Source organism: Rhineura floridana, chromosome 2 (genome assembly GCF_030035675.1).
Source record: "Rhineura floridana isolate rRhiFlo1 chromosome 2, rRhiFlo1.hap2, whole genome shotgun sequence".
In the NCBI taxonomy this organism is placed as follows: domain Eukaryota; kingdom Metazoa; phylum Chordata; class Lepidosauria; order Squamata; family Rhineuridae; genus Rhineura; species Rhineura floridana.
The window spans coordinates 95,567,443-95,589,034 of record NC_084481.1 but is presented as its reverse complement, the minus strand read 5'-3'; the positions used below and the strand labels follow the sequence as shown (position 1 = coordinate 95,589,034).

The following is a 21,592-nucleotide window of genomic DNA, read 5'->3' as shown; positions in this document are numbered from 1 at the left end:
CATCAGGTTTCTTAGTTATACTCTCCTCTGTCTTTCAATAAATGTTCCATTTTATTTTTGTGTTCAAAAGCTTTATACTTTATTGTTAGATTATTCATGCAGAACAATAGATTTAATTAAATTTGCAGGTTTTTTTGGTGGTCCTGACTTTTGTGTTGTGTCAGAGTCATTGCTGTCATTAGTGAAAGGAGAAGTGGATTCTGGTGAATGAATACCGTAAAACCAAATATGTCTGTATAGGATTGAGGAGGTCCAGCCTGGCACAAGAAATAATATATGCCTAGACTCTCGTGTTTTCTGGACTTGTGACCATTCAAGTAAGGACAAAAACATTTTTCAACAACGTTTTCTTTCCCTTTGTTCTCTGAGGCTCTGGGGCAAGGGCAAAGGCAGTATTCTGTTAATGGTTCATTCCCTCAGGACTAAAAAGTTGCTTAAGTAGTTGTCTCTTAAGGGGTCTCAGCAAGGATCACATCAAGTATCACCCCAGAGGCCCTGCAATAGCTGCTCCCTTCTTCTCCCAAGCAAACGTGTCTCTCCAGGTAAGCTGTGCAGTTTACACTGTGGGCTTCTGAAGGGGACAACCTCATCCCTATAAATAGTGGGACTCAAATCTTCTTACCTATGCCTCAATGTTGGGCAAATAGATAGCCTGCTGCTAGTCAGACAGAGGGGGGACTCTGCAAAGGAGTGGCCGCCAGTTTTAATTCCCTCAGCCCCTGGATAAGTATCAACTCCATAGATCCTTGAAAGACAGACTTATTACTGGATTTCTTAGGAGCACAGAACCTGCAGCAATTATTGACATAATTTGAGCACAAATGGCAAGTCATTCTGGTCCTGCGTAGGCTGGAAGGATTGTGTGCAAGATGCTCATGATGCATATCTTTTTGTATGTCTTTTCCTCCCTCCCCCTTCAGGTGCTTCCTTCCCACTCACGACATCTTTGCTGGAACCTGAAGTAGCCACCAAGCTGTTTGGCCAGCCATGCTGATTCTCACCAGCTCCTCCAAGTTGCAGCTGCTTGAGGGCATGCTGCAAAGGAGCCTGCCTCAGACTCTTCCGGTAACATTCACTCACCCACTTAGCGTTGTCATATTTTCCCATAAATTTAACAAATGAAGTTTCCTTCTATATTCCCATGGAGCAACCTAGAGTTTTGCTCTAGGGTCACATCTACACCATACATTTAAAACATAATTAAAGCACATGGCTTCCCCCAAACAATCCTGGGAACGGTAGTTTTTCAGGGTGCTGGGAATTGTCATTCTGTGGTAAAATACAGTTCCCAAGATGGTTTGGAGGAAGCCACGACTGTACAAGTTGTATAAATTCGCATTAAATGTACGCTGTGTATGTGACCTAAATCACCACACCCCCTTCTTTCATTGGCAGGCCTATGGGGCCGTGATGCACATCAATCGTGGAAATCCAGCTCAGCATGAAGTGGTGGTGGACTCTTGGCCAGAATTTAAAGCCGTCCTTACCCGCCCACATAAGGAGGTAGGAAATCGCCCATATGCCATTGCCTGAATATGTGAGAGTAAGCCCAAGAGATATTGGCATCTAAGTCTGGAAATCTATGCAAGATGCGCTTAGAGATGTGGCTGGTCCTCTTCCTCACCTCCTTTGTCTTTCTCTCCAACGTTAACCAGACCCAACCTATCCTTGCTGCCTGCATCCTGTCAATAACCAAATTTCACAGTGCAGCTCTGTGCCATGTCCTGCAGGTGGTAAAAGACAAGTGGGATTACTACGCCAACTTGCATGCTGCATTCTACTGGGATATAGATGCCTGTCGAAGACTGCTAGAAAATGCAGAAGCCATTGACTGGGACAAGGCCTTCTAGCTCCAAGGTAAGCCCCCACATGCCCTGAGAATTTTGGTGTGGGGCCTGTGTGGAGGATATTTTGTTTCGCTTCTTTGTTTCTTTGTACACTCTACATCTAAGCATACAAAGTTATAAGATGACTCTGAGCAATAAAAATCTGTTTCAGAAAAGAATCACGTCAACTGAAGCGTTCATTCACAAAAATACATAATCATAAACATCTCTCTACAGCTTATCCACATAGAAAAATATCTCATTACCGTCTTGCTTAGCTTAATCATCAACCTTCATATATGTGAAGGGCCATACCTCAGTATTGTTGTTGTTATTTATTACTTGTATTTTTAATCACTCCATAAAATGTCTCAGAGCAACTTACAATTATAAGAGCATCCAGAATACAAAATTTTAAATAACAAAAAGATTATTACAAACATTGACTCAAAGTGCTTATCCTGCAATAAACTGAAAAGGACAGATCCTATCCTACCCTACTAAAAGAAGAACTAATGAAGCAACATGAGCATCTGCTTTGCATGACTAAGGTCTCTGGCATCTCCAGGTAGGGCTGGGAGTGTCTCCTGATTGAAAGCCTAGAGAACTGCTGCCAGTCAACCTAGACAATATTGGGCTAGATGGACCAGTAGTCTAACTTGGCATAAGGGAGCTTCCTGTATCCCTACATCTTACACATCTGGCAGTATCTTGAAGGATTAATTTACATTAATAAAAAGCAAAGTTGCATTTTGGTTGTATCTTTTTTGTTGTTGCAAAAGTCAATAAAGGAAGTGGTGCTGTATAAATGAACAGCGGTGATAATAAAATTATTATACTTACTGAGTAATCCTACACACCAATCATACCAGAAGGGGGATATAACACCATTGTTACACTAGTGCACCCCCTCTCGGATGCACACCTTAACGTGGTGAAGGGGTTTGAGAGCATCAAAGAAACTGAGAGCAATGCCGTCAGGAGTCTAGACCAAGAGGCTAGACTCCTAGCAGGGACACCCAAGGCCGAATGGCTAAAGCTGAGACACCAGACAAAGATGCATCCAGACTCAGAGGAAGGCAATGGTAAGCCACCTCTGAATACCTTTTACCAGAAAACCCTATGAATAGACCATCCAAAATGTAACATGAGATAGTGCTGGAAGATGAGACCCCCAGGTCAGATGGCACTCAGCGAGCTACTGGGGAAAAGCAACGGACAAGTACAAGTAGTGCTACAAAATATTTCATGCAGGCAATGATAAATTAAGAAGAAATGGGGTTGCTCTAATACTGAGAAGTGATGTAGCAAAAGAAATTAGGAGCTATAACGCAAGGTCTGAGTGAGTGATATCAATGAGATTTAATGGGAAACCTATCAAAATAACAGTCATCCAAGTCTATGCTCCAATGGCAAACAGAAGAAGAGAAATTGCAGAGATTTTATACAGAAGTACAGGAAGAAATTGATCACACACCAAAACAAGATGTGCTGATAATCATAGGGTACTGGAACGCAAAAGTAAGGAACAGAGAGGAACTAGAAATTGTGGGGAAATGGGGCTTAGAAGATAGAAATGAAGCAGGAGAAAGACTTACTGAATTTTGTGAAGCCAATAATTTGTTTCTTGCAAACACATTTTTTGAGCAACCGAAAAGATGACTGTACACATGGACATCACCAAATGGTCAATATTGGAATCAATTTTATTATATAATTGGTAGCAGAAGATGGAGAAGTTCCATACTTTCTGTGAAAACAAGACCAGGAGCAGACTGCGGTACAGATCATGAACTGGTCATATGGAAAATCAGAGTACAGCTAAAGAAGAAGAACAAAGCAATCCTAATGCCAAAATACAATTTAAATAACATCCCAGAAGAATATAAAGATCAAATAAAGAACAGATTTGAGACTTTAAACTTAGTTGATAGAGAACCAGAAGAACAATGGATTGAAGTCAGAAACGTAATCAGAGAAAAATGCAAAAAGACAATGCCTCTAATTAAAAAGAAAGAAAAACCTCAATGGATGACTGACAAAACTCTTAAAATGGTTAAAAACTGAAGGAAAGCAAAAGGAGATAGAAACGTGGTTAGAACCCTAAATGCAATAATACAGCAACTAGAACATAGGGACAAAGAACTATTACAATAGTTATTGTATAGAAATAGAGGAAAATAATAAAAAAGGTAGGACAAGAGCCCTATTCCAAAAGGTTAGAGAAATGAAAGGGAAATTTAATCCAAGAGTAAGGATGTTGAATAATCAACAGGGGAACACACTGACTGACCGAGATGAAAGAAAAGGAAGCAATACACTGAAGAATTATATAAAAGAGATACAAAGATGACAGATTCATTCATGGAGAAACCGTATGATGAAGAACCAGAAATTTTAGAATGTGAGGTGAAAGCTGCTCTTAAAATACTTGGAAGAAACAAATCGCTAGGGGCATACCAATAGAGTTATTACACGTTACTGAATCTGTCCAAATGTTGACAAAAAATTGTCAACAAATATGGAAAATAAAACAATGGCCCACAGACTGAAAGTGTTGAATATTCATCCCAATTCCAAAGAAATGGGATCCCAGGGAATGCAGTAATTATCAAACCATCACCTTAATATCTCATGCAAGTAACAAAGGCTCTTACCATATATGGAGTGAGAAATGCCAGGTGCCCAAGCTGGATTTAGAAAGGGAAGAGGTACCAGAGATCATATTGCAAACATACATTGGATAACTGAATGGACCAAGGAATTTCAGAAGAAAATCACCCTGTGCTTTATAGATTACAGCAAAGCCTTTGATTGTGTAGATCATGAAAAACAATGGAATGCTTTAAAAGAAATGGGGGTGCCACAGCATCTGATTGTTCTGATGCGCAACCTATACTCTGGATAAGAGGCTAGAGTAAGGACAGAATATGGAGAAACCGATTGGTTCCCAATCGGAAAGGGTATGAGACGGGTGTATTTTATCACCCTACTTGTTTAATCTATATGCAGAACATACCATACAGAAAGAGGGATTGGACCAAGATGAAGAAGGTGTGAAAATTGAAGGGAGAAATATCAATAATTTAAGATATGCAGACGATACCATACTACTAGCAGAAACCAATAATGATCTGAAACGAATGCTGATGAAAGTTAAAGAGGAAAGCACAAAAGCAGGGCTACAGCTGAAAGTAAAGAAGACTAAAGTAATAACAACAGAAGATTTATGTAACTTCAAAGTTGATAATGAGGACATTGAACTTGTAAAGGATTATCAATACCTTGGCACAGTCATTAACCAAAATGGAGACAACAGTCAAGAAATCAGAAGAAGATTAGGACTGGGGATGGTAGCTATGAGAGAACTAGAAAAGGTTCTCAAATGCAAAGATGTATCACTGAACACCAAAGTCAGAATGGTATTCCCGATCTCTATGTATGGATGTGAAAGTTGGACAGTGAAAAAAGTGGATGTGAAAAATCAACTCATTTGAAATGTGGTGTTGGAGGAGAGCTTTGCAGATACCATGGACTGCGAAAAAGACAAATAATTGTGTGTTAGACCAAATCAAACCAGATCAAACACTGACTATTCCAGGGTATAGAATAGTCAGATAGCAACAAAGGTGCAAACACAGAGCTTTAGAAAATATAATCCTCACTCTTGCCACCAGCTTAACCTTTCATAACATTTTCACTGTATGCAGGCCTCCAGGATGGGCTGTATAAAGCTGTCAGAGATATTGCAGAGGCCAGACATGTCACTCTTCAGCCATACCTCTACCAGACAGTGTTGCATCCAGATCCCTCTGCCTATTGTCAGAGCAGGTTGGTGAGTGCACTCTCTCCCTTGGGGGGTACCTACTTGGTGGGAATCTGTGGCCTTGATGCTAGATATAGAGGAGAAATTGAATTCAGTTTGCATTCAAGGTGAACTTACCTAATCTGCCCTTTCTGAAACAAAGCCATCCTTTAACATTTGCATTTCTCTGAGTTTCCAGGGAAGTAATGTGTTCAAAAATACATAAGCTAGACTAGAGTGAAATGTGCATACAAGTGCATAAATAACTGAAGATAGCATACAGAAATGCATTATATTAAGGGAAATTACTTTGCTGAAATGTCTGCATTGGGCAAAATTGCATACAAAAATTTATATATAAGGAAAAATTTGTACTAAAATGTGGATGGATTTTTATGAGAACTTTTTTTAAAAAAATCACAAGCTGATGTATAAATGTGGAGAACTGAATTTAATACTGGGAAAATGAGAAACTGGGAGAAACCAAAATTAACAGAGTCACCCACCCTAGTGAAGACAGCAGTTCCATGTGTTTCTGTACATAGTTGAAAAAGGGATATCTGGCAACCCTCTAACCCAGTTCTATCCTCTGTGGATTTCTTAGGGTAGGAAGCATGTCTCCTACTGCCTAGTAATTCCACTACATCTATAAAAAACACAGGAAGACTCTGGGGCTGCTTCAGAGTTAAGGATATAAGAAGGCTTCCATTTCTGTTCCACCCCGTATTCATTGCATTCAGCACGGTTTCCATTCTACTGCAGCTCAGCTTCTGACAAAAACTATGTTATTTGTCTTGCCGTCCACTATGGTGACATTTTACATCATTAATTATGTAGTTGATTATGTTATCATTCCATTATTTACACCATTCCTTTGGGCGGGACTGAAGGCTGAGCCTGAAACTGATTTTATCCCCCCCCCTTTTTCAGTTTTACCTCTTTCGTCCCTTTTTAATACCACTCCCTTAGATTTCTTAACTGTATTTTATCTATTTTAATGTTGTTGTGTTTTTATTGTGTATGATTTGTGAGCCACCCTGAGTGCCTTATTTTACGGAAGAAAGGCGGGCTAGAAATGTTTTTAATAAAACAAATAATAACCAAAACACAATGAAAATTGTGGGGTGAGGGAATCAGTTATGCATCATTCCATATCGTTTACAAACTGAAAACAACAGAGAATACCAGTCATATTCACTGTGTTGATTTCCATTCCGGACCTGGGAAGCATAACTGAACATCAGCAATTTCTGCTCCCGTTTTCATCAGAATTCTCTGACATCAGATGTAGTGACCCAAGAAATGTTCCGCAGAGTATTGCTACAGTCAGAGGCTATGTTTGTCCATGCCTTGCCTTAGTCCCACCCACAAAACAGGAGGAGGTGGTGCAGATAAATGGATCCTCTCCACACCTCTAGACTAAACATTCTTTCTGTTTATGTTCAGACAGGTCAGAGTTCTTGGTCCTTATTTCAAGCTGCAAAGCAACTATTTAATTTCCCCCTTCATTTCCAATAAGTGAGAACTCAGGAGGTCATTTCCGGAGTTTTCTCTTCAAGCTTTCTGCCATTTTGTTCCTGTTGAGTGTGACCAAAGGGGCCTTCAGTTTGCTCAACCACTATCACTGCCTGCCCTTGTATTTCAGGTTCAGAAATTACCTCTTCCACTTTGGCACCCTGAACTCATCTCATGCACCTCTGCTCAATGAAACCTGGAGCATTGGAGGCAATAATCGGAGCCTGCGCTATCTGGACAGCCTGATCCACAACTTCCCTGGTGCTTGTCTCCTAGATAAAGAAGGCCAGCTGGTTTCCTGGCAACTTAGTGATCCAATTGGCTGTTTGACACATGGATACACTCTTCCTCAGTACCGAGGACAAAGCTGTGTGGCATCTGTGGTGCAGGCAACAGCTGTTAAGTTGCATGCTAGTGGGTTCCCCCTGTATGGAGGGGTTTTGGCAGACAACCAGCCTATGAAGCACGCACTGAAGCATCAGGGCTTCCATATCTTGCCCTTGATAAAGTACGTGCTTTTCTTCACACCAGCCCTCCAGCCTATAAAATAGCACACTGCACCCTTTTGTTACAAGAAATAAGGGCATCACTTCAGGGTTAATGACAGATCTGATGAGTGGTTGGTAACTTTCATAGTTAGTTTCAGAGAACTGCTCCAGATATATTCAAGATGAAATGGGGGGGGATCAGCATTCTAAAGCTGGAGTGCAGAACCTTTTTCAGCCCAACAGCCACATTCCTTCATGGGCCATCTCTTGGGCCATATTTATCATGCTGCTTTTTTAATATCATCTCATATCTGATGAGGTCTAAAACATAACTGTCTTCTTTCCTTCTTTAAAGTGCCCATAGAAACATTGGAAGCTGCCTTATACTGAGACCATTGGTCTATCTAGCTCAGTGTTGTCTACACTGGCTGGCAGCAGCTCTCTAGGGTTTCAGGCAGGAAACCTTCCCAACTGTACCTGGAGATGCCAAGATTGAACCTGGGACCTTCTGCATGCAAGGCAAATGCTCCACCATTGAGCGATGATGCTTCCTAAGGAAGGTGTTCCCTATCAATAGCCATCCCCAGACTAACATCCTGCATCACGTAATGTCAGAACTCAATATTTTGGCCACGTATGTCACCTGTATGGATGACATAGCCATTTGAGTATGCATACTGAAGTGCATTTATGCAGGACTTGCCATGTTTGTCTCTCACACTGAAAAGCCCAATTTCACCCAATGCTCACAATGCATTTGACAGATATACTTATCAGTGGTCCAAATGCTGGCTCTTGCCTGTCATGCCCATGCTGCACATATGCTGTCTGCCTTTACTGTTATTGATTAAAGCACCATACATTTATTTAACCATTCATTCGTCACTAATTTTTCTTCCTACAGTGAAATGTAGTGACCATTTCACAGTATATACATACAGGTGTGATATTACTTCAGTTACAACTGCAAGAGATAAAATTAGTGCTTTAACAAAAAAAAATCAGGAATTTTTTCCAGGCTGTATTAATTAATGATAAAAGAAACTATTTGAAAATTATGAAAGGAGAAGGAAAAGGCAGATAAATTCTCATGGGTTAGGTGCAAGGTTTTCGTTTGTTTGTTCCACTTACTTTACTTTCCAGGTGGCCAAGAGGTACTTGTGAGTGTCCCATCTTTCATTCTACAAATTATCTGCACTCTGCAGTCTTCCGGGGTGCCAGCGCTTCCTGAAATCCCCATAACAAGTGTCATTCTAAGACACTCTGGATTGTGTGAGCATGTATGCTGATCCAGTGCTGTTAACCTTTAAGCCTTCTAATTCTGTATTAGGGCCTATTCTTTGTTACAGTAAACTCTTCAATCTATTTCTGGTGTCTCATGGTTCTGTCCAGCTAAGCCCACCTTTCCAAACCTAGACTGTGATCACTGAAGGACTATCTGCAGTCAGATTTTTGAATTAAATTGGGACCACGCCTTCAGAAAAAATTAGACCTAAAAATAAATCCTTCAATAGTCACTCAAAACAACTCCCTATGTGAGCACCTTGTGGCGAATTGTCACGGGATCTGCAACCAGAGAACAATTCCCAAGTGTTAAAATGTAGACTTGAGCCTTTCTGACATTTGGTTATAAGTGTCAACACAGCGTTATAATATCCCAACAAAACAAAAAGTTGTAAGAGGTATTCGCCGTATGAGTGAAGAATTAAAAGCAATAATTATTTTGGCTTTACTCATAAACCCTTTAACTCGCAAGTGGGTCACAACCCACAGATTGGGAGACAGTGTTCTAGGACAGTTCTAGGGCAGCATTTCCCAACATAGGGGTTGTGACCCACTTGCAAGTAGGTCACAGGCTTTATAAGTTAAACCCAAAGTAATGATTGCTTTCAATCCTTAACTGATATGATGCTTTTTACAACTTTTTGTTTTGTTAATATATTATAATGCTGTACCAAACATCAGAAAGGCTCAAGTCCTATAATTTACTTGAGAATTGCTCTCTGGTGATAGTTCCAGTGCTCTTAATTCCTATAAACAAAATTGGTAATAACTTTGTAAGTACTATAAATATTTTGATAAATTTCAAACTAATAGGGGCATTAAGTAAATTTTTGCTTGAATGCCCCATGTAATGGTTGTAAAATAGGCAGACTTGCAATTAAAATGCATGAAACTTTAGTCCTAACATCCAAAATCCGTATGACAATAAAACAATGGATCACCATACCTAGTTGAATTTGGACTTGGGTCACTACCATGCCAAAAAGATTGAGGATCACTGTTGTAGGGCACAGCCTTGGACCACATGGAGAATGGAGATGCACCCACAAAGCATAGGATATCAAAAACCCTGCCCTGCCCTAATTCTACACAGGTGTTGGTCAGCAGGCACTTAGTGCTGTTTCCAAACTGCTACCTGTGGGGAAGATCAGAGGGGACTGAGCAGGTAGCTGATGATGTCACTTTGGTAGCCTCGGTCATGGAAATCCCCAACTCTCCAGGCTGTCATACTACAGAACAGGGATGGGATCCATTGGCTGGTGCAGGTTTGAAAGCGTTCCATCAACCTAACAGGCTTGCATCAATTAGAGTGAGTTCTGTATCCGCTAGCTGCTTCTTTTACCAATCCGGGAGGGGGGGGTGCTCAGAAAAAAATATGGATATTAATATCGATATTTTTAAAGGAAATATCACTATTTTGAAAGAATATTTTAAAAGGAAAAGGAAATACCAATAAATTATCATTCTTACAATCAGGTTTACCTGATATAGCGTAATCCAATAAATTGGGGAAAATTCGGTTCCAAAATGTTCCACCTGGTGTCATAGGCAACTTGTTTTGGTGTTTTGGGATACATAGATCAATTGTCACTTTTTGCTACTCCCCTTTCCACACCCACTACTACTTCAGTGCTTTCTTTTCTTTTCCGGCCATGCTCATAACTATTTCCAGCACACTCCTGAAAAGAGCATTACCTTATATATGGTGTGTGGGGTTTTTTGATCCCTTAGATTTGCACAAAACCAGAAAACTGCACAAGCAAACCACATTAAAAAAACCTTTGCACACTTCCTGGGCAGGGAACATTTTTAAAAAACAAGGTGGGTGCTATCAGTGTGCATGCTCTGTGGATACATCAGCATAATAGAATCTACAAGTTAGAAGGCGTGGACAAATACAAAAGGGAACATCTACTGGTATGAATAGGAAAGACCAAAGTAGCTCCTCATATACAAATTCAAATACATGCAGGTATGGACTAGTCCAGATTAATTTGAATGAGGACAAAATGGATTGACACCTGAATAATGCTCAAATGTAAACAAGTGCAAATAACTGATCTTTCTCCCAGATGCTTGCTTGCTTGCTTATTTATTTATTTATATCCCACCCTTCCTCCCAGTAGGAGGCCAGGGCAGCAAACAAAAGCACTAAAAACACTTTAAAACATCATAAAAACAGACTTTAAAATATATTAAAACAAAACATCCTGAAAAACATTAAAACAAAACATTTTTATAACATCTTTTTAAAAAAAAAAAAACTAAAATGTATTAAAAAGCAATTCCAACACAGATGCAGACTGGGATAAGGTCTCTACATAAAAGGCTTGTTGAAAGAGGAAGGTATTCAGTAGGGGCCAAAAAGATAACAGAGATGGCATCTGTCTAATATTTAAAGGGATGGAATTCCAAAGGGTAGGTGCCACTACCCTAAAAATCTGCTTCCTATGTTGTACAGAACGGACCTCCTGATAAGATGGTATGTGCAGGAGGCCCTCACCTGCAGAGCGTAGTGATCGACTGGGTATATAAGACGGGGTAAGATAGTATTTCAGTTATCCTAGTCCCAAATTGTATAGGGCTTTGTATATCAAAACCAGAACCTTGAACTTGCCCCGGTAGCTAATAGGTAGGCAGTGCAATTCTTTAAGCAGCAGGTTGATATGTTGGTGATACCATGCCCCAGTGAGCAGTCTCACAGCTGCATTTTGTACCAACTGCAACTTCCAGAACAACCTCAAGGGCAGCCCCACATTACAGTAATCCAGCCTGAAGGTTACCAGTGTGTGGACAACAGTGGTCAGGCTATCCCATTCCGGAAATGTCCACAGCTGTCTTACCATCCGAAACTGGTAAAACGCACTCCTAGCCACTGAGGTCATCTGGCTAGTGACAAAGATAGATCCAGGAGCATCCCTAGACTACGGACCTGCTCTTTCAGAAAGAGTATGACCCCATCCAAAGCAGGCAACGGAACTTGGGAGCCACCAACCCACAGTGCCTCTGTCTTGCTAGGATTCAGAGTCAGTTTATTGGCCCTCATCCAGCCCACCACCAAGTCCAGGCAGTGGTCCAGGGCTTGCACAGTCTCTCCCAATTCAGATGTTACGTGATATAGAGCTGGGTATCAGCAGCGTACTGCTGACACCTCGCCTCAAATCTTCTGATGACTGCTCCCAATGGCTTCATATAGATGTTAAACAGCACCTATGGCACCACACAGCACAACTGCCAGGGGGCCAAAAGACAAGCACCCAATGCTATTATCTGAAAATGATCCTGGAGATAGGATCGGAACAGTGCCTACGATACCCATCTCACCAATTTGGCCCAGAAGGATACCATGGTCAATGGTATCAAAAGCCGCCAAGAGATCAAGTAAGAATACCAGGGTTGCACTCCCCCTGTCCTTCTCCCAATAGAGGTCATCCATCAAGTGGCCAAGGTTGATTCAGTCCCATAACCAGGCCTGAATCCAGACTGTTGTGAGGATAAAATTGAGAGGGAGAAGAACCATGTATACCACCTTGAGCTCCTTGGAGGAAAGATGGGACAGAAATGTAATAATAATAATAAAATGAAAAATGGGACTATAGACATTTTCATGGAATTACCTGAAAATAAAATAAAATAGGGATCAAAAAAGACAGAGGAAATATAATAGGTAACTTAGGAACAATGCCTGTTCCATATCCTCAAAATAAATGGCAGGATCATACTTCCATCAGTTTTGGTCTGCTTTTGGGGTGGAATCACAGGAGTGTATCTACTGGCAGTTTACCAAAATGTTTGTTTATAAAAGTGCTTTATATACTACCCTCTCACAAAGAGTACACCAACATAAAAACTTTCATTAGTACAAAATAATCATTAAAATGATTGGCTACTCAAAAAACATTTTAAACAGATGCATAAGCCTGTCAGCACAATAAAGTCTTCAAGAGATGCATGCAAGTCAAAAGCTAGGATGCCTGCCTAATCTCTGCTGGAAGACTGTTCTAATGGGAAATTTTTTAGATACAAACAATAAGTAAAATATATTCTTGTAGAAAACGATTTTAATAGCGTAGCAGGCCAGCTAAAATCCTCTCCTTGATACAGACATCTCTGCCTGTTAGGCAGATGTATCCATGGTAATTGGAATGCACAGTATGCTAGGTACAGCCCGACTCAAGGAAGATAAGTGGAACAGAACATTAGTACTGAAAGTCTCTGTCCTTCCCACGTCATGAGAGGAATTAGTACTGGAATGCATTAGCTCATAGTAGAAATGTGCTGGTATTAGAATTGCTTAAACATTACCTGATTGGCTGGAAAATAATGTAGACAGTGTTATAGGGTTGCCAGGTCGGAACCACCCAAAAACCTGAGAAAACGGGGGCGGGCCCTAGTGACATCACGGGGCAAGTCCCAGCGATGTCCCGGGGTGGGCCCTAGTGACATCACAGGGGCAGGCCCTAGTGATGTCATTAAGCATGATACATTAAGTATCAACCACAGTTGCTTGGAGCATACCATTCAAAAAAAATTCTCTGATTGGAAATTAAGATAGAAATCTTACTTAAAAGAGGGTGTTCCCGGGTCCAGCTGAAGTGACAAGGTCATTCCTTCTCACCGGCTTAGGGAGCATGGATGCAAAATGGAAATGGACTGCCTTCAGGTCGATCCGGACTTATGACAACCTTATGAATAGGGTTTTCATGGTAAGCGGTATTCAGAGGAGGTTTACCATTGCCTCCCTCCGAGGCTAAGAGGCAATGACTGGCCCAAGGTCACCCAGTAACTAAGCAGGCACCAGGTAGCAGGTCTTATCCAGGTAAAAACCCCAAAGCTGGGGCCCTTCCCAGCGACCCAGCCAGCCAGCACGCCCGTCAGCCAACTCACGCCGTACCTGCTCCAAGTTCCTCCCTCACTTTCTCTCTCCGATTGCGCCACTGCTGAGGAAGCCTGGGCTCTCATTGGGCCTCAGGGGCAGCCAATGAGAATGCGGGGTGGTGCTTGTTGGGAAGGCAAATGGAGTCCTTCTCCGTCCCTGGCTTGGTGGGTTGTTGTGCTGCCAGGGTGGGTGGCGCAATGCACATGCATGCAAAGGAGAGAGAGAGAGAGGGGCAAAGGAAGGAGGCGTTGAACCAGGTGGAAGCAAGGGGGGAATTAGCATATGCGTGTCTGGAAGCTAGGACACGCATGCGCGGCTGGGTGGGCATCCACAAAAGCTGGAGATTCAGGGACATGCGGGTGAGTCTGACTGGAGGTCAGAACAGCAATAGTGATCCCTGAGTCTCCGGGGGGTCCCTGAGAACTGGCAACAGTACAGTGTTACCCCTGTGTAATGCTTATGTGTAACTCCGTGATAGGGAAATGCTAATGTCTTTGTCCTGTAATGTATAAAAACCCCGGGAAAACAGTGCCATGTTGCAGCACTCCACCAAGATCAAGGGAGACTGACCATGCACACATAACCAGTAAAGGCCTATCTTTGCTGAAAGCCTGTGTTTAATTTCCTCAAGGACCCCCGGTCATTCTGCACCAGCAGGAACTTCTGGCCCAGGCACAAGGGAAGCCCCACATAGAGTGCATTGCAGTAATCCAGTCTCAAGGTTACTAATGCATAGACTACAGTGGCCAAGTTATTTATTTATTACATTTATATACCACCCCATAGCCGAAGCTCTCTGGGTGGTTTACAGATATTACAGTTATCCCGATCCAGATATGGCTGTAGCTGGTGACGTAAAGCTGATAAAAGACACTCCTAGATCACTTGGGCCTTTAATGATGAAGATGTATCCAGGCATACACCCAAGCTACGTACCTGCTCCTTTAGAGGGAGTGCAACCCCATCCAGAACAGGCAACTGACCTATCTTCCAAACATGAAAACCACCTACCTCCATCTTTCCAGCTTCCAAGGATTCAAATTCAGTTTATTGGCCCTCATCCAGTCCACCATTGCATTAAGACACTGGTCCAGAGCTTGCACATTGTCTCCTGATTCAGATGTTATAGAGGAATAGAGCTGTGTGTCATTGGTGTACTGATGGCACCATGCTCCAAAACAAATTACAGCTCCCACTGGCTTCGTATAGATGTTAAATAGTATTGGAGACAAAATAGTGCCCTGTAGAACCGCATAGCACAGGGAGTCAAAGAGCACTTCCTCAGTGCTAGTCTTCAGACTCAACCATGCAGGAAAGAATAAAACCACTGTAGCACCGTTCCTCCAGCACCCATCCCACTCAGACGATCCAGGATGATATTGTGGAGGAATTCACTCTGAGGCAATTTGCATAGAAGCAGATCTCAAGTTTACAGCACTGGAGAGCTGAGCAGAAACCTGGAAATCTACTACAGACTCGGACTCTCAGCACATGGTGCAGGGATTTTATAGTCTTTCAGTAACAGAACTTAAGCAAGAGAAACGTGCATTCATACATTTGGAGCATGCGTAATAGCTAAGGCAAGAACAAACAAATTGTTTTGATCCCCATTCTGTTATCAGTAAATTACTATGGCAACATTAGGGAATTAGTGTTAGCTGGCAGTGTTGCACCTATAGGATGGAGGAAATAGCAGATACATGCTAACACAGTTAATTGTGCTGTTTCCTAGCTTTGCAGTTTATTGCTCTCTTCCTACATACACTGACCTTCTGACCTTCTATATACATTCACAAGCAGAACCAGGGATTCAGATACCCAGAATCCTCTGTTTCCATAATACCATGGTCAATGGTATCAAAAGCTCCTGATAGATCAAGTAATGGTAACAGGGTCACACTCGCCCTGTCCTTCTTCCAATACTGGTCATCCATCAGGGAGACCAAGGCCAACTCAGAACCAGAACCAGGCCTAAACCCAGGTTAAAGTGGATCCAGACAATCAGTGTTATCCAGGAACACTTACAGTTGCTCCACCACCACCATCTCCACCACCTTCCCCAAAATGTTTCTACCCAAGCTGTAATTAATTTTCTTCCAGCCTTGCAAAATTTTCTCAGTTGTCCCAACATTAACTGAAGACTTTTAAAATATGAGAGCAGACATGAATACCTTTTTTTTAATTTCACAAAATATCTAAGGAACACTTTGGGCTTTTTTGCGTGTTCCTATCCCATTTTGTAATTCCAGAAATTACCATTGTTTGTCCCTGCAAGGACACTAATATGCTTCTGAATAAACTATACTTGTTTAAGACCCCATGTATTGCAGGAATAACACCACCATGTAAAAAATAGTATTCCCTTAATGCACATAAGTTCCCTTTAATAAACAACCTTAGTTAATAGTAAATCCTGTCTCCAGCGGTGGTGTCAATCTCACACCTAAACCTATTTTCATTTGTCATTTGTTTTCAACTGCATTTAATAATGTATTTTATGTTGTGATCTGACCTGGGACCTACTGGTGAAGGGTGGGTAGTAGTAGTAATAAGCAGAAGCAGAAGCAGAAGCTTCTATGAGTTTTTATGGAGAAATGCTGTGTATATGACTATTCATGTTTTATGCTTTGGAAAAGATTTCAAGGCTTTGCATTGTTACTATGTTGCAGGCCTGTTTGGCAGTAGCTGCTTGCCAAGAGGCTGATCTACAAAGCAGTTTACTGTGTGTCCAGTGCTACGTGTATGTCCTTTTAATTCACATTATTCACTTGATGTTACCGGCAAACAGAAGCTATCATGCAGTTTTTCCTCTTGTAAATCTGTACTAACCCAATCCTCTGATAATATGAAAAGGGAAGAAAAAAAATCTTCACTCTGTATCTCTAGTAGGGTTGCCAGGTCAGAAGCATCTCAAACCCTGAGATTTCAGAGGCAGCCCCTAGTGATGTCACAGGGCAGGTCCTAGTGATATCATAGGAGCAAGCCTTAGTGATATTATTAGCATGATACATTAAGCATCAACCACAGCTGCTTGGAGCATACCACTCAAACAAAATATATTATCTGATTGGAAATTAAGATAGAAATTGTAGCTAAATGAGGGTGTTTGCAGGTCCAGCTGAAGTGACAGGATCATTCCTTCTCACCTGCTTAGAGAGCCTGAGTAAGAAACATTTAATCTAGCCTACTTACTTCTAGCAAGAAGGGTTTAAGTGCCCTCAGGCCAGGCCAGTCACCAGAAGGCCATTGTAGGAAGAAAGCCTAGTGTTGTGGAGATGTTACATGGGACCACTCAGGACTAAAGAATCCTCAAGGCTGCAATTCTACTTACTAAGGGACCAAGCCCCATAGAACTCAAAAGTACTTAGTTCCAAGTAGATATGGTGGGATTGTGCTGTTAGTAAGGTTTGACTAGGGATCCTCTACAAATATATCCATATCCAAACAGGGTTGGCAACCCCCTGCCTGGAATGCTCTGCCTGCCTTTTAACGTGGCTGCTCCAAACATCTTTACAGACTTGACCCTTCACTGCAGAGAGAGGTTTGAGAAATGAGTAAGAGTTAAGAAGATTCTGTACCCTTTTCTGCCTACCCTGTGGGCTGCTATAAACTCACTTTGATAGCCAACCCAATTCCAGTGAGTAAAAATTGACAGAGAGAAAACACACATGGTTTGGTTTACCTTCATGGGCAATAGCTTGGGAACAACAGCAATTGAAGCCACACTTCCAAGTATGTGAATTCTCTTTTACCACTGTTGGGCAAGAAACAAACTGTCATGCAACCAAACAAGGTGCATCATCAGTGGGTTTAAGGGGGTTGAGCTGACTGTATAGAATCACTGTTGTTGCTTCTATGGATGTAAGGGAGTGAGGTCAGAGGTAAATGAAATGAAAATAGAAAAAGATAAACAAAAGACAGTGATGATTTCCTCAATGCAATGCCATGCCAACTACAAGATTCCTGTAAGGCAGAAAACTCCACATCCCGCGACCAGTTAGGTTTCCTAACCAAAACTAAAAAAAAATCGCAGCAGCCTGTCAGCCAAGGTCACAGAAATCCCGTTGCAGCACAACTTGACCCTGGGACTTCAGTTAGTGCAGAATGCTGTGGCACAATTGCTGACATGAGTGAGACCCTATCAGCACATAATGCCTAATTTAACAGAAGTTGTGGGGGACGGCGCCCATTTTGGTGTATATCTCTTGAACCAAACCACCTAGAAACTTAATTTTTTTAAAAAAAATGAAAGTGGAGAGTCCGTAGTTTGGGGAGACTCACACAGAGACCCAGAGAGGCCCCCAAAAATCCAGAGTCTCCAGGTAAATACCAGAGACCTGGCAACCCTAATCTCTACTGTTTGCAGACACTTTGCTCCAATGCTTTTAGGTTAGTGTGTCAATCATTCCCCTCTCCGCTCCCACTCCCTCCTCCACCATTTTATTTCTTGTAGGCTGAAAAACAACTTCTGGCTTGTTTCCCACATTCTGCTAGCATTTTTATGTTGCTGCAAACAGTGCCTTTATTATATCCCTCCCCTAACTTGTGCACAAAAGCATAATACTGCTCAAGCAAAGATTTGTATTTCAACTGTATCCTACCAGGGAAAACACAGATATTCGCACTTCCAGGTGTTTTTTTTTAAAGGAACCCATTGTAGCATGCTTGGTTGTCAAGCAACCAGAGGGAGTGGAAATGTTAAATTAGAGGGCATGGTCATTAGGAAACTGTGTGATTGATCCTTCTCAGTGTGAATAGAAAACACCATGTTTGCAGCTGGCATTGAGCCCTTACTGTGGATGGTGCAAATAGAAAATGGAGGTAAAAACAACATCTTTAGTATGAAGTAATGCTCTCATGTGGATAAGCCCAAGGTGGCAGGTTCTGAGAGGCAGGGGGGTCACTTTAAGCATGTTTAGTATTTATAGATGGGGGCCTGGATCAGGTAAATTCATTTTGATTGGTCTGGAAACAATGGATTCTGATTGGCTAGAAGTTATAGAATGAAGTAAAGGCAGTTAACTGTCAATGTAGGAAGGCAGTTGGGGAGAATCAGTTGATTAGAAAGGTGTTTGGAAAAGAGAGAAAACTGGGATTAAAGTTGGTGGCTGAGGCCTGAATATTAAGCTATTCATCTCTGCTGTGTTAACAGTACCTTGCTGGTGAAGATCAGAAGAAGGGAGCCAGTGGGGGTACTAGGCTAAGAGGCTGCCCTTTGTAAACCAAATGAAAGTCGCACAAGCAGGTTTTAAATATAAGTCATCCTTGTTGGTGTCCATTTGGAGCTTGAGAGGTATTCTGCAATATAAACAGCACTTGAAATGTGAGTTATCAGTATACTTAAGATATTTTCAGCCAGCTATCTGTTCAGTTCAGTCCAGTCTTGTTGTGGATGAACTACAGAGAGGTCCAAGTCCAGAGAAGAAAAGATCCAAAGCAGACTAGGTTGGGGATGATTTACTACTGGGATTGGGGGGGGCAGGGAGAACCATCTTCAGTTTTGTATTAACTTCAGTGGTATTAATGCAGCCCTGAATTAATCCACTTGCTAGTGATAGCAGCATACAAATTAAGCTTCTTATCCTATTGGCACATGAGGCCCAACATAGGACCCTCAGTCACAGTGGAGGCAGGTCCATTAGGGTGAATGAGGCACTGCCCACCAACCTAAGTGTGCCTCCACCCACCCGCCTTCTTACTTATAATCTGTCCAGACTCTGTCCAGACAGGCTCTTTGGTCTTCTTCCTCCTCAATCTCAGTGTTGCCCTTGTAGACCTCAGAGAGATGGGATTAAAACAGCCTTGCAGCTCCTCTTCCTTGTCAGGTGGGGCAGCCACATTTCTAGGTGGAGCATTTAAGGGAGGAGGCTCATAACACCAACCAATCCCCACCTCCCCATCACTGGTGGAGATACGGTTGCCAGGACAGAAGCATCCCAAACCTTGAGATTTCAGGGGCAGGCCTGAGTGATGTCATAGGGGTGGGCCTGAGTGATGTCATCAAGTATGATACATTAAGCATCAACCACAATCGCTTGGCACATGCAATTCAAACAAAAACATTTCTCTGATTGGAAATTAGGCCAGCCAGCCAAGGTTACAGAAATCCCCATGCAGCATAACCTGACCCAGGGGCTGCAGTTAGTACAGAATGCTATGGAACGATTGCTGACATGAGTGAGATCCTAACAGCACATAATGCCTCTGCTCTGAAATCTGCACTGGTTGCTGATTTGCTACCAGGCCAAGTTCAAAGTGTGCTTTCCATGTTATGGATGCCACATAGTATTTGTTCTGCTATTGTAAGAAATCAGTCCTTTATTATGGCAGCACCTATGCTTTGGAACTCCCTGCCTATTGACATTAGGCAGATGCCTTCCTTGTACTTTTTTCAGCACCTGCTAAAAACATTTTTGCCTCAAGCCTTCCCAGGCATGTAGAAGCTATTGTGCTTTTTATCTGTTTTTAATTCATTGTTGGTTTTGTTATTTTGAATGTTTTTAAATACCTGTCTAACTTTTTTTGCCAATAATTTTATTGTTTTAATTCCTTTTGTAAACTGCTTTGAGGTTCTTTATAATAAAGCAGTATATAAATGTTGTAAATAAAATACATAAGTAAATTTTGGAGTCACTATGGCCATTGAGTCTCTTTCCACTTTTAGTAACAAAGGAATCTGCCTTATACTTACTCAGGCCACTTGGTACCATACAGCTCAGTCTTGATGACATGGACTAGCACCGGCTCTCCAGGATTCCAGGCAATAGTATTTTTCATATTGGATTTTGGACCTCTGAATGCAAAGCATGTGCCCTGCCACTGAGCTATAGCCCTTCCCTGTTTAAAAAATATCTTTTTCAAGTATCCAGAGATGAAGGTGACTCACCCAGAGACCAAGAGAGGATCCCAAAAATCCAGAGTCTCCAGGCAAAAACCGGCTGACAACCCTAACCAGTAGCAAAACTAAGGTGGTGCAACTGGTGTTCCAACACTGGCACAAGATCTGGGGGGAGGGGGAGGCGGGAGAGACAAGATTGGTTGCTACTGATGGCATTTCACACATTCAAAGATATAGACCATAAAAATGAATAATAGTTTTTTGAACCCTATATGGATAATACTAGGAATTTTTGACAGCATTTGGAGTTAATTGATGGCAGTGAAAATTAAGAAGGCAAGACACTTAAACTAAGCTTGTGTTTACACAAAGTAGGTTGAGGAAACCCATCCCTGACAGGCCCCTTCAAGTGTTCTTACAAACATTAAAAAGATACATTGAGAGTGAGGTTTTGAGGCTGAAGTAGAACACTTGAAGGGCCTGATTCATTACCAGGATTAATAGCCTTGGGCTCACCCATCTCTAAATGCAGGACACAACATTCATTAATCATTTCCAATACCTTTAAATCTCATTGTCTGGAATGTGAAGGGGATGGCTACCCCTCAGAAACACTGGCAGATCAATACACATTTAAAATTATTAAACCCATACACACGTCTTCTTACAAGAGGCCTATCTGTAATTCAGCAACAACCTGAATTTTAAAAAGTTGGCTGAATTTCCAGTGGCAATTCAAGTATGTCCAGAGCTGCTGTCATACTCTTACACAAGCATTTACAAATGCAAATGTTAAAAATAACTGTAGGTCATGAGGGCAGATCTGACTCAACACAGATCAGAATATTGGACAAAGTTCTCATGATAGCATCTTTCTGTGATTCTAATAATGACAACCCAATGGCTGGATTAAGTTATTTCAAGCAATATTTCTCATACACTATGATATTGGATGGG

General features: G+C 41.7%; 1 pseudogene; it reads left to right on the top strand.

Moving 5' to 3' along the window:
• Window positions 1–981: 981 nt before the first annotated feature.
• LOC133377922 (glycine N-acyltransferase-like protein 3) lies at window positions 982–7,697 on the top strand (annotated as a pseudogene).
• The last annotated feature ends 13,895 nt before the right edge of the window (window positions 7,698–21,592 follow it).